Genomic DNA, 12,052 nt, shown 5'->3' with positions numbered 1-12,052 from the left:
GAGAATACCCAGTTTGTGGTAATTTGGTATGGCAACCCTAGGAAAGGAATAGAGAACATAGAGAGTCCAAAAATCCTCTTTAGTTTTCTGGAATGCTTCTCAATAAGCATATTATTGCCTAGTTTGAAAGTTGATCCACTAAAGTCATATATTTCATTTCATGCAAGAGGAGAATTTACCTAATTTCAAATGAGACATGGAGTCTGGTTCCATGCCCAGAATTATGCAGAAAAGCTGACCAGATACGGCCGCTTGCCTAGATAACTAAAATGCTCTTAAATCTACTATATCCTCATCTGAGTAATCCAGGAAAGTGAAGGTTTAAAAGGTCTTAATTATCTGAGCTACACAAAGCAGAGAATATAGGAGAGCAATGTCACTGTGTTCTAAGCAGAATTCATAAAGCCTTATTGACCCTTTAAATGTTGTGTCCCTCTCTTGCCTGTGACTCATTAAGCCATGCACAATATTTTACTAAAACTCAGGTTAAAAAGAAAACAATCAATTTGATAGAGCCTAAACAAATTTTAGGTCTGCCTTCCTTCCTTCTGACAAATCATAATGAAGTACCTACCATTTTTGAGGAACTGGGCTAGTTGTTGGGCTACTTAGGGAACCCAAAAGAAAAGGCTCCCAAGCTCCCATGGGGCATACTGTCTAGTGACATTATTAGGGTTCAGGAAATTATTAGACTTACTGAAGTCTCATCTTCAATGACATTCTATAATTTTCATGTGATTGGCAAAATAATAATGGCTCTGACAACATCAAGTTCTTATGCTACACAGGTCCTGATATACCCAGGACAGCAGGACTACTTGAAGATATTTAAGTAATTGGTTCTGAATTAACTGTATTGATCGAGGGCGAACATAGGAAACATAAACCAAACAAAATAATAAATAAATATGATATTGAGGTTTGCAACTACGTTTTATTTGGCTTTATTGTTTTGCAGATTTATCTACCGACTGTACTTTTCTTTAGATAATAGAATTAATTGATATTCTTTGGGATTAGAATATAAAAAGACAAAGTCCCTAGAAGTCTGGGTAGTAGGGAAAGCCAATCTTGGAGTCTATCTTTGTTATTCGTCATCTGAAAACTGGAAGCCCTTCTTGCCTCTTCTTTGCCCTTAGAGATTCCAAGGTCCTAAGATCTGTGCCCACCCTATATCTGGGGATCTGTGTCTTGGATCATATCATACACCTCCTTAGAAGTCTAGAGTGATTCACATGTATCTTTCATAATGACATTCATTTTTTAAATTTTAAAATTTTTTAAAGCTTTTATTTATTTGAGAGAGAGAGAGATTGTGTACTAGCGAGTGGGGCGGGGAGGAGCAGAGGGATAGGGAGAAGCAGACTCTCTGCTGAGCAGGGAGCCAGATGCCAGGCTCAGTCCCAGGACCCTGGGATCATGACCTGAGCTGAAGGCAGACGCTTAACCGACCGAGCCACCCAGGCGCCGTATCGCTACGATATTCTTGATCATTAGATTTGTATGTCTGCACCAGTTATCCCCCTTCTCAGATCACTCGGATCCCTTGATCCTGTTCTCAACTTAAGGTTAAACATCTGTCCCTGGCTCACCTCTGCAAATGCCATTTTCAACGCTTTTTTTCAGACAGCTTTACTATTCTCAGTTTAGGAAACCCATTCTGCGTGGTTTACATTGGCCCTGACCCTCTGTTAATTCTAGCGTTTGCTGCTGTCAAACTCCACCCTTCCCACTGCTCTGAATGTGCGTTTCCTCTCATGAGACTGAGGCGAAGCAAAAATAAACCTCTACAGTTTCACATCATTTATATATTTTTTAAACCTCTTCCGACAGACAAGATGCTGTTGACCCTGTTAATTCTATACGGTATTTAAACAAACCAGAAAATGAACAACTTTCGTGGGAAGAACATCTTTCAGTGACTTAAACAATAGTTCCAACTTTGTTAATTCTTATACTTAGAAAGAGTCAAGCTTAGGGATTTCTCGGCCATGATATTTGCCACGTATGTTAATTTATTCTTGGGCTTGACATTGTTACTAGAGTCCTTTCTTTTCCTTTGTCTTCAAAGCAAATTTTTAAGGGGGGCGTCATCAATTCCCACTTATTTAATCAAGCCATAATAAATGTATTCATAAAAAAGAGTTTGAGTCATGTAGTCAAAGCATAATTTTTAATCCCTACTTTCTATGTATGCTGAAATAAGGTAATGTAAATAGTCTGGTCAAATTAATTAACTGTGATTCTTTCAAAAGCCTTCCCCATTCAAATCCTAATACACCAGGGAAATCAAGAGAACAGTAAATGACCTCTCCCATCCTTGTGCAGCAATGAGCTTCTTCCAACCCTCCACCAGCAGGTGATCATACAAAATCTGCTGTAACTTCTTTTCCAATAATATAAGCGTACAGGAGAGCAAAGGTGAAATAACAGCCTGAAAACCCAGATCTCCTGTATGGTGGGAACCTTTTATTTCTTTTCAGTCCTTTCAATTTTAGGTCTACATGGGCATGTCACAGCTTCTCCACTCTTCTCTTCCCATCTACAAATAAGGGATAATAATGTTAAAATTTGCTTACCTACCTCATGGGAGAATTAGAAAGAAGAGTAATTTAATGTTAATAGGTTCTTTGAAGATGAAAAGCACTTCATAATTGCTAAGTTCTATTTTACTTTATAGACCTATCTCAAAGATATTCCTCTTTCCTTATGCTCATAACCATTATTAATTAAAAATAATTATCCTTTCTCGACCTCATTATTTAAGTGCATACAATATTTAGGATGTTCCCACACAACTTATGTTTCTATGCTTTACCCAATATTATTGCCTTCATTTCTGGATCTTTATGTTTCTAACTTCTCACATACTGGTAAATTGAGTGAAAAGCTGTTGTTTCTGCCTGCGGTGATTTCATTTCTCTGCAGGAAAACTGCACGAACAACTAGTTCTCTTCTTCTCATGCTCTCTGAGGGCTTTGGAAACTGCCAACATCTCAGCCATGTTTCTGCAAGCGTGGCGACCCTTCTACCCGCATCAGAATCCCTGGGGTGCTTGTTAAAATACAGGTGCATAACACAATAAAATAAAATGAAAAAATAAATAAATAAAACAGTGGGATGCATAAAACAAAACAAAACAAAATATAGGTGCCTGGAAATTAGACTCTGTGGGGTGGGTTCTGGAAAGCTGCATTTAAAACAAGTTCTGCGGTTGCCAACTAAAGAGAATCACTAGCTCTAAACCCCTCATCCCTTTTTTAAATTTTTTTAAAATTTTATTTATTTATTTATTTATTTATTTATTTATTTATTTATTTATTTTTAAGATTTTATTTATTTACTTGACAGAGAGAGACATAGCCACAGCAGGAACACAAGCAGGGGGAGTGGGAGAGGGAGAAGCAGGCTTCCCGCAGCGCAGGGAGCCCGATGCGGGGCTCAATCCCAGGACCCTGGGATCATGACCTGAGCCGAAGGCAGATGCTTAACGACTGAGCCACCCAGGCGCCCATCATCCCTTTTTTTTAAACTGGGGGGAAAAATGGTCTGAAAGTCAGAGGTGAAGTTTTGCTGTAGGCATCAGCCATTGCCTTTTATGAACAGACTCCAGAGACGGGATGGAGTGTAAAGACCTGTCTCTTCTCAAGGCAGATGGTACACTTACACTTGGCCCACTCACCTGCAGCCACACGCATCTGTCTGTGCCACCTTCCACCCCAATAAATAAGGGGAGGGGCTCTTCTTTTTGCCAAAGCTAATCCCCTTCATGTGTCGCCGGCCTCATGTACATCTGCAACCTACACTTGTCAGTTCTTTCCTGCCAACCAGAAAGAGGGAGCTGTCCCCAGTTTAAAGTTTCTCTCTTCACTAGTGTGACAGGTCTTCTTTCCTCCTGCCTCCTCGGGGCTCTTGTCCCATCCATTTCCTGCTCTCTCTTATAATTCAAGCCTTTGCCGCTCCTTATTTTCTCCTCAGAAACCATACATGCTTCTAGCTGCTCCACGTAGCTAGGCCCCCAGGAAGAGCCATTTTAGGGCCATTGACTACTAATAGAAATTTTTTATTGAAGTATAACTGACACACAATATCCTATTAGTTTCAGGTGTATGTCATAGTAATTTGATATTTTTATACATCGCGAAATGCTCACCATGGTAAGTCTAGTTATCTGTCACCATACAAAGTTATTATAATATTATTGACTGTATTCTCTATGCTGTCCATTACACCCCCATCTCCCTTAGGGGCCGAACTCCCTTAGGAAAGTGAACACACAGTGCAAACAGCAGGGACAAGTGCCAACAATAATGACATGCTTGCTACGGAGCTGTTTTGGAAAAGGTGTTAGGAAAGTGGAGTTTTGATCCTTTGCGGCGCCCAGCCCTCTAGCAGGGTGACATTTTCCTGCTCCTTGCTCCCATGCCACGCCCTGCATTGTTTTCATTCCCTCTGCTTGGTGCACATTCCTGCCAGCTGAGTGCAGGGTTTGGCCCCAAGCTAGTCTCCCATCTCCACAGCTAATAGTGGGTTGGACTTGGCCCTGGCATCCCCACCAGTGGTTTGCTCTGTTATTGCTCCCTCCTGGTCTACAGGAAGACTGCGGCGTGGTACCTGGCCCTCCTGCACCTCTGCAGGCCTGCTGGGAGGGAGAAGGTGGTCTACCGGGCAGGTGACAGCGCTCAGCCTGAGAGAACTGCCTGCCTCAACCCTCCCAAGGAACTCCACGTGAATCCTGACTCCTGAGAAGCATGGCCTCTCTCTAAGCTTTACCCCCGAGTCCAGGAGGCAAGTGTCCTGGAAGCAAATGATTAAAGCAAGTGGGAGGCTCCCTTCTGGATGCACTAGAAAGAATCAGAGCATGGAGTCAGGGGCCTGACTGCACCAAGGCTCTTGCCTGGTTCCTGCTCAGAGGCTGGGTTATGCTGATCCACTAACCAAAGATGTCTAAAAAAATGACTTATTCCAATATTGAACATGTTTTTATGACACTACAAGCCTGCAGAAATATTCTTTATCCTGCAAAAATATTGCTGCCCTTGCTCAGCCATGAAATACTTTTCTTTTCCCAACCCCTTTCCATATGGGAACATAAAAGCAGGGGTTCTCAACAGGGAGACATCTGCCTCCCAGGAGACATTTGGCAAATGTCTGGAGACGTTTTGGGTTGTCACAACTGGGGATGGTGGTGGTGGTGGGGATGGTCACTGTACCTAGTGAGCAGACTACATACTACAACACATGAGAGAGTCCCTACAATAATTATCTAGCCCCAAATGTCACTAGTGCTGAGGTTGAGAAACTATGGATCGAAGGAACCACTCTAGCTCTCTCTAGCACCTTCTGATGTGTCTGCAAAATATCAAGGATAGAATGATAGCATCTACGTTTAAATATGTATGGGGTGCCAGTCATTTTTGCTCTACCTTTACAACCACCATGCAGAATAGGCACTGTTATTTCGAGGAAGCTGAGATTCAGATAGGTTAGGAAAACTGCCCAGGTTCACACAGCAGTGAAGACCTGGAGTAGGAATTTACACGCAGGTTTGCCAGGCTCTGATGTCATCACCTCTGGCTGGGTGGCACCCTGCTTCAGGATCTGGAGTGCTGCCTCTCTACCAGAAACCATGCTGGGTGCAAAGGGCAAAGACAAAAAAGTGTTGCCGGATCCAGTTTCAAAACCAACGCAAATCTTTACAATGCAAAGACCCAGGGAGGGAGAAGAAGGGCAAGTGAGCAGCCACCCAGCACCTGATGGAGACTGGTTCTACTTTCGTTGTTCTAGATACTGGGATTGAACATGAATTCCATTGGCAAGCAGTTTCAGTTAAAAGTGTTTGAGTACCTTTGTTTCTCAAAGAACTCAAGAGAAGATGAAGTTGTTTTTCAGAAGAACATTCAGGAAAGAAATCAGGAAGGAACTACAAAATATTTTAAGTGGGCTTTAAGGGAGGTTGAAACGTGGACCCACGTGATTGAGAGAAGAGGGACAGAGGAACAATAGGAACAACAGGGAGCAGGGGACAGTGCCGAAGAAGGACAAAAGAGACGCTGGCCAGGAAAGGCAGATGGTGTCTCAAGGCCTGCGGTCTCAGAACTCAGGTTTGTCCTGAGGATCTGAGGAATCTGGACTTTATTCTGTGGACAGCGGGAATTAGTAAAGAGTTTTGTGCTGAGTAACGGGGGTGGGAGGTGCGTGGGGGTGGGTGGTGGCAGAATGGGATAGAGATGTACACACGGTATTTATAATATGCCAGAGGAAGCTCACTGCCAGGCAGTCTGTGACCATCACCAAGTCCCCAGGAGTGGGAGTGCACAGAGGAGTTCATGTCTGAGACATGCATCCCTCTAGTAATTTAGCTAAGCCCTTTGTACTAAAATGGCATTTTAGTCTTTAGGAATTTATTTTTAAAAAATTACACACATGTAATCTTTAGATAAATTCACTAAAATGATCATAGATCCATTTTTTAAGCTTGCCTTTTGAGTTTGTTTATGGTATTCCTTTTTTTTTTTTTAAGATTTTATTTATTCATTTGACAGAGAGAGAACACAAGCAGGGGGAGCAGCCGAGGGAGAGGGAGAAGCAGGCTCTCCGCTGAGCAGGGAGCCCGATGGGGGGCTCGATCCCAGGGCCCTGGGACCATGACCTGAGCCGAAGGCAGACGCTTAACGACTGAGCCACCCAGGCGCCCCTGTATTATCTTTTTAAGTAGGCTCCATACCCAATGTGGGGCTCAAACTCAACGACCCTGGGATCATGACTGGAGCCGAAGGCAGACGCTTAACTCACTGAGCCACCCAGGCACCCCTGTTTATGGTATTTCTGCCATAAAAATTATTTTAATTTTTATATATATTCAAATATGTCTTTTCTATGACAGATTCTAGGGTCCAATCATGATTTAAAAAGTCTCTACCACGCCAGGTTTCTTGTTCCTTTTACATTCTCAATAATGTTTATGTTCTAGAATATCTATAAATCACCTAGATTTGCTTGAAGAAATTTTGTTATAATTTTTACATATGCTTTCAGATTAGAGAGAAATTTAACCTAACGTTTTGTTGAACAGCTCATTGCATTGGCATCATTAACTAATGAGTCCATTCTTTTCCAACTGAATTGAATATATTAAATATATTAAATCCTCAGGTCTATTTTTGGATAATGCAAGTGTTCAAAGTGAGCATTCTTTCTAATAGTTTTGAAATTTTACTTACAATTTCTCACAAGTTCTGAAGAAAGCTGGGTTAAGAAATGAACAGAATGGACATAGTCACAGCAGGTCATGCACATTTTAACGGTGATTTCTAAACTAGTTTACGCGCCATAGTTTCTTGCTAGCACTGTTGGGGAGGCTACTCAGATTCAGCCAGATGGGACCCACGAAGCTCTTGGTCTCTGGAAGACCCTAGTGACTGCTATTGGATGACTTGGGGCAAGGGAGTTTATCTGATCCTGACTCAAATAAAAACTACACACTGAGCTCTTCTGTTAGGAGGGGCCCTGGGAGGTTGACGGGCCAAGAGACATCCAGTGGGATCTTGTGATATTGTGGTTTCTACCTACTAATCCAAGACTCTGCACATGTAGTAAGGGATATTTAAAGTATGTTATCCAGGGCTTCTTAAGTTCCATAAAACTCTACAATTACACTTAATACCCACTTGGCCAACCTCTAAACATGTTCCAAGGAGTCTCCCTCCTCCCCGTACCTCCCCTTGCTAAAGACCTGAAAGCAGATTTTTACCACCCAGGTAGTGTCTGCTTGGAAAGGGAGAGAGGTCAGGGCAGAGGCAGAAGGAGGGGAGGAGTCTATATTGCAGTTAGCAAAGGATCTTGGAGATTTTGACTTGAGAGGTCTTAGAATTCTGGTTATGACACTGATAATGGTCAGATTTGCCACTGACATGAAATGACCACATGGACCTTCTAGTTGTTGAACAGAAACTGATTAAACAGTGTCAGATTTGAAACCTGGCGTCTGAAAGTTCTTGCACTGACGATTATGTAAAGAGTGACTCATATCACAGTAACTGCTTAAAGTGATGCATGCTAATATCTAAAACAGAGCATGCCTGGCGTTCCAGCACTCTGCTTCCAAATAGAGAAGCTGTTCACCTACTTCAATTGTTTAGACTTCAGTGCGTCTTCAATTTGCTCTGAGAGAAGTAGCATTTAGCATCACTGAGACAGAAAAAGAATTTCCAGCGGTGATTTTAGAGAGGACAGATTGGTAGAATCCTAAATGACATTCAAAAATGAGCACTGTTTTTCTGAATCTCAAATATTTTGAACTAAAAATTGAAATGAGATTGAAACTCTCATAACCAAGGATTTTTAACTGGGGAGCAAGCCTGCTTTCCTTCCTTCCTTCCTTCCTTCCTTCCTTCCTTCCTTCCTTCCTTCCTTCCTTCCATTCATCCTTCTTGCCTCCCTCCCATACTTCTTTCTTTCTTTGCTTCCACGCATATTTATTGAGTGCCAAGTTTGTGATTAGGAAAACAAGACCCTGGTCTTACAGGGCTTACATTCTAGGGGGAGAGACAAACAATAATGAGTTATAAATATACAAGACAAATATACTTTATTTCATATAGCAATAAGTTCTGTCACTATGAAAAGCTCTTAAGTTGGACAGTTATAAATGGATAGGCTATTTTAAATCAAGTGATCAGGGAAGGCCTTTAGAGGAGATGTTTAAGCTGAATATGAATCTTTCCTATTCAAGCATAATAATGTGAAAATATATGCATTTTGCACCATTCATACCTTGTATTAGACATAAAAATAAGTTTAGGGCTTTGCACATTTATAGCTTTGTCACCTCCATTCAAAATATATGAGAATTTTTTACTTGGAATTTTCTTATATATCACTTTATAGCAAGTGGAAAATTTCATATACTCAATTCTCCATCATCTATAATTCATCACCAAGTTTTGCTTTTGCCCATTCTCCCTCTGAAATAACTTGATTCCCACTGCTTTTGCCCTACTTTATTTTCTTTTGAAAGAACTATTCCAACAGCCTCTTAAATGACACCCCCATTGCCCACTCCAATTCAGTTACTTATAACCAGAGTTGACTTTCTAAAATACAGATCTGATCAAGACATTCCTCTAAAAATATTACATTGTCATCTTCATGATAAAATTCAAACTCCCTGGAATGCCATCAGATGCCCTTTCCTACCAATATGAGGATGCCTTTATAGTCTCTTTATCTCTATTTTGTAGCCATACCAAATGGATGGTGTGTTCATATGTGTTCACTCCTCCACCCTGCTGTGAATGTTGGGACCTCTATCTGGAAGTCCCTTTCCCTCATTCATTCATTCATTCATTCATTTGACAGAGAGAGCGTGAGCAGGGGGAGGGGCAGAGGGAGAAGGAGAGGGAGAAGCAGGCTTCCCGCAGAGCAAGGAGCCCGATGCAGGGCTCGATCCCAGGACCCTGGGATCATGACTGGAGCTGAAGGCAGATGCTTAACGACTGAGCCACCCAGGCGCCCCAATTTCCCACTCATTCTTAAAGCTCCTGTACCAAATACTGATTACCATACAATGTGGTAAGTGCATAATGAGGTATATATAACAATTGTCACATTGTATTGTAATTTGCCCAATTAATCACCTGCCTTTGCCCTAGTATGGGGTCTAGAGCCTGATGCTGGAGCCAGGCTGCCTGGGTTCCAAGCCCTACTGGGTTGGTGATTCTTTCTGTGAAAATGGTTGTATCTGTACCTTATTGTCTTCATCTGTGTCCATATCTTCAGCTACTCAGTATCCGGGTTATAATATTGTCACGTGAAAATGTCTAGAACAGTGCCCGGCATGGTTAGTAAGCTTTCAGTGGATGTTTTATTATTTAGCTTTATATTAACTTCTGTATTTCCAGGGCCATAAAATCAGCATACAATAGAGATTAAAAGAATAAAAAGATCAGCATATGAACACCTCATTAATATGCAAATGGCAAAGAATGAAGATATAGACTTTGGAATATTACTTTGAGATTTCTGTAGTCAAAGACACATATGATAGACACATAGAGCTTAGCAAATGGTAACATTTCTAGTGGATGGATTGAAGTCCTGAGTTGTAGAAGCTCTTCTAGTTATTTTTAATTCTTGCCTTTCACGTTCATGGGTTTCCCACCGTTCTTTGCCTTGCATGGTAACCTTGGGGACAGGCTGCTATGGGCGGCAATATCTGGAGGTCCCTTGCCCTCTGGTTTATGGGTGGTTTGGCCAGTGGGACTGGAGGATGGAAGAAGAGTGTCGAGATGCTCTTTCCCAGCCAATTGCTGCCTGACTCATGTATGGCAGGGCTGCATTCATCTGTGACCACAGCTTTTAGGGAAGGACCAACAGGGCTTCAGCTCCATCTCCTCTCTCTTACTTGTCATGAGTGTTTTATCACTGCTGACTTTGACAGGGTCCTTCGCAATTTGTAAAGTCAGTGGTACAAATAAGTAAAGAAACAACAGTTACAAGAAGTCCTTTCAGGCCTATGACCAAAAAAAAATCAGATTTTTTCAGTTTCCTTAATGTGTGTAAATAGATTCCTCGCTATATTCGTTCATATTGGGACCTCTCAACATTCGAGTAGAAACAAAGGGAAGTAGGTGGAATCCATATGCCCCCCTGTACAGGCTTTGGATTTCATTGGCTGTTCCCCAGTGTATATGCAGCCCACACAGAGCAAGCAGGAGCCAGAGAACTTCAGGTAGGTGCAGTCAAATGGCAGCGTGCGGGGAAGCCTCCTCTGCCCATCTGTCTGGGGGGTGGCTGGCCGGGAAGCAGCTGATAGGGAGGCCCAGGGCAGTGTGAGAAGAGGTAGAGGCTTTCCGTCAGTAACAGGCAGTTTGGGCACTGTGCAGAACAGAGTGCAAAGCTCCCAGGGGACATGTGCATTTACTGCTAACATTGTAAGGGCTTTAAAATCACAGATGATAAAAAAGTGTGACCTTTGAGCAATTAATTGCAATGGAAGGTATGAGCCCTCTATTTTAATGGCCCTGTTACAAGGAAGTGCCTAGTGTGGCTTGTGAAACAACACTCATTTATGCAGCCAATCCTCAAAGACATGTTATTTTGAACACCTCAAATTGGTAAGCGTGTGCTAGAGTAAAAATAAGATGGACCCATCTGCTTGGGGGCTCAGCTAGCACTGTAGGGCACAGGAGATGGGGGTGAACCAGGACGGTAGCTGGTGAGGTGAGGGCCAGCACCCGAGAGGTCACCTAGGAGGGACTCTACCCGAGCTCTGCACCTGCAGGGCTGAGGGTGGGACCTCCCTGGTGGTAGGGTCCGCAGCTACCGGGCAGGTGAAGCAGGAAGGGGTGGAGCTGACCTTGCTTGTCTGAAGGGCTCAGAGCCAGGACCTCCGGGCATGGCCTGTGAGACAAGGGAGCAGCATGCTGAACAGGAGCAGGAGACGTCCCCCACCCGCCCTGTACAGAGGGCTTTATAGAAACAAATCTCAGTGTTCCGCATAGCTTTTCCCTCTGTCCACTTTTGAACAGAGTCGAGCTCCTTCTAGGAGCCAGCTCAGACTCCCCAACTTTGGCAAGTATTTAGGCTGAACCCTCAGCCCATAGCAGGGCTAGACCCTCTGGCCACCCAGAAATCGAACGTTTTGTTCACCACCCAAAGGAAGCACTAACTGTGGTGCCTTTTCTGTCCACTCATTTCAGCACTGTGCAATAGAACTTTCTGCAGTGAATGAAGTGTTCTAGGTCTCCATGATCCGGTAGGGTAACCACTAGCCACATGTGAGTGGTAAGCCCTTGAAATGTGACTAGTGCCACTGAAGAACTGAAATGTTCACTCTTTGATTTAATAGTCCTCCTGAATGACAGATTTGTTTTATAGGCACCATGAGTCATTAAGAAGATCACATTTCCTTCTGTGTTGGCTGCTAGGAAGGATGCCAGTTTTGGGTCCCATGCCCTCAAGGGCATATAATCTCATGGTGTGCATAGCTTACTTACAGCCCTGCTCCTATGAAGCTTACTTTTCCAGGGGGAATCATACAAAACAGAGT

General features: G+C 42.8%; 1 protein-coding gene across 1 annotated transcript in view; it reads right to left on the bottom strand.

Moving 5' to 3' along the window:
• HECW1 (HECT, C2 and WW domain containing E3 ubiquitin protein ligase 1) overlaps positions 1-12,052 on the bottom strand; it is a 434,070-nt gene that overhangs the window by 29,666 nt on the left and 392,352 nt on the right. The gene's annotated exons all lie outside the window — the stretch shown is intronic.

This window comes from Mirounga angustirostris, unplaced genomic scaffold (assembly GCF_029215605.1).
Source record: "Mirounga angustirostris isolate CCGP_5_RB_7025 unplaced genomic scaffold, mMirAng1.0.hap1 SCAF_12, whole genome shotgun sequence".
NCBI classification, from domain to species: Eukaryota; Metazoa; Chordata; class Mammalia; order Carnivora; family Phocidae; genus Mirounga; species Mirounga angustirostris.
This window is presented reverse-complemented; position numbering and strand designations above follow the sequence as displayed.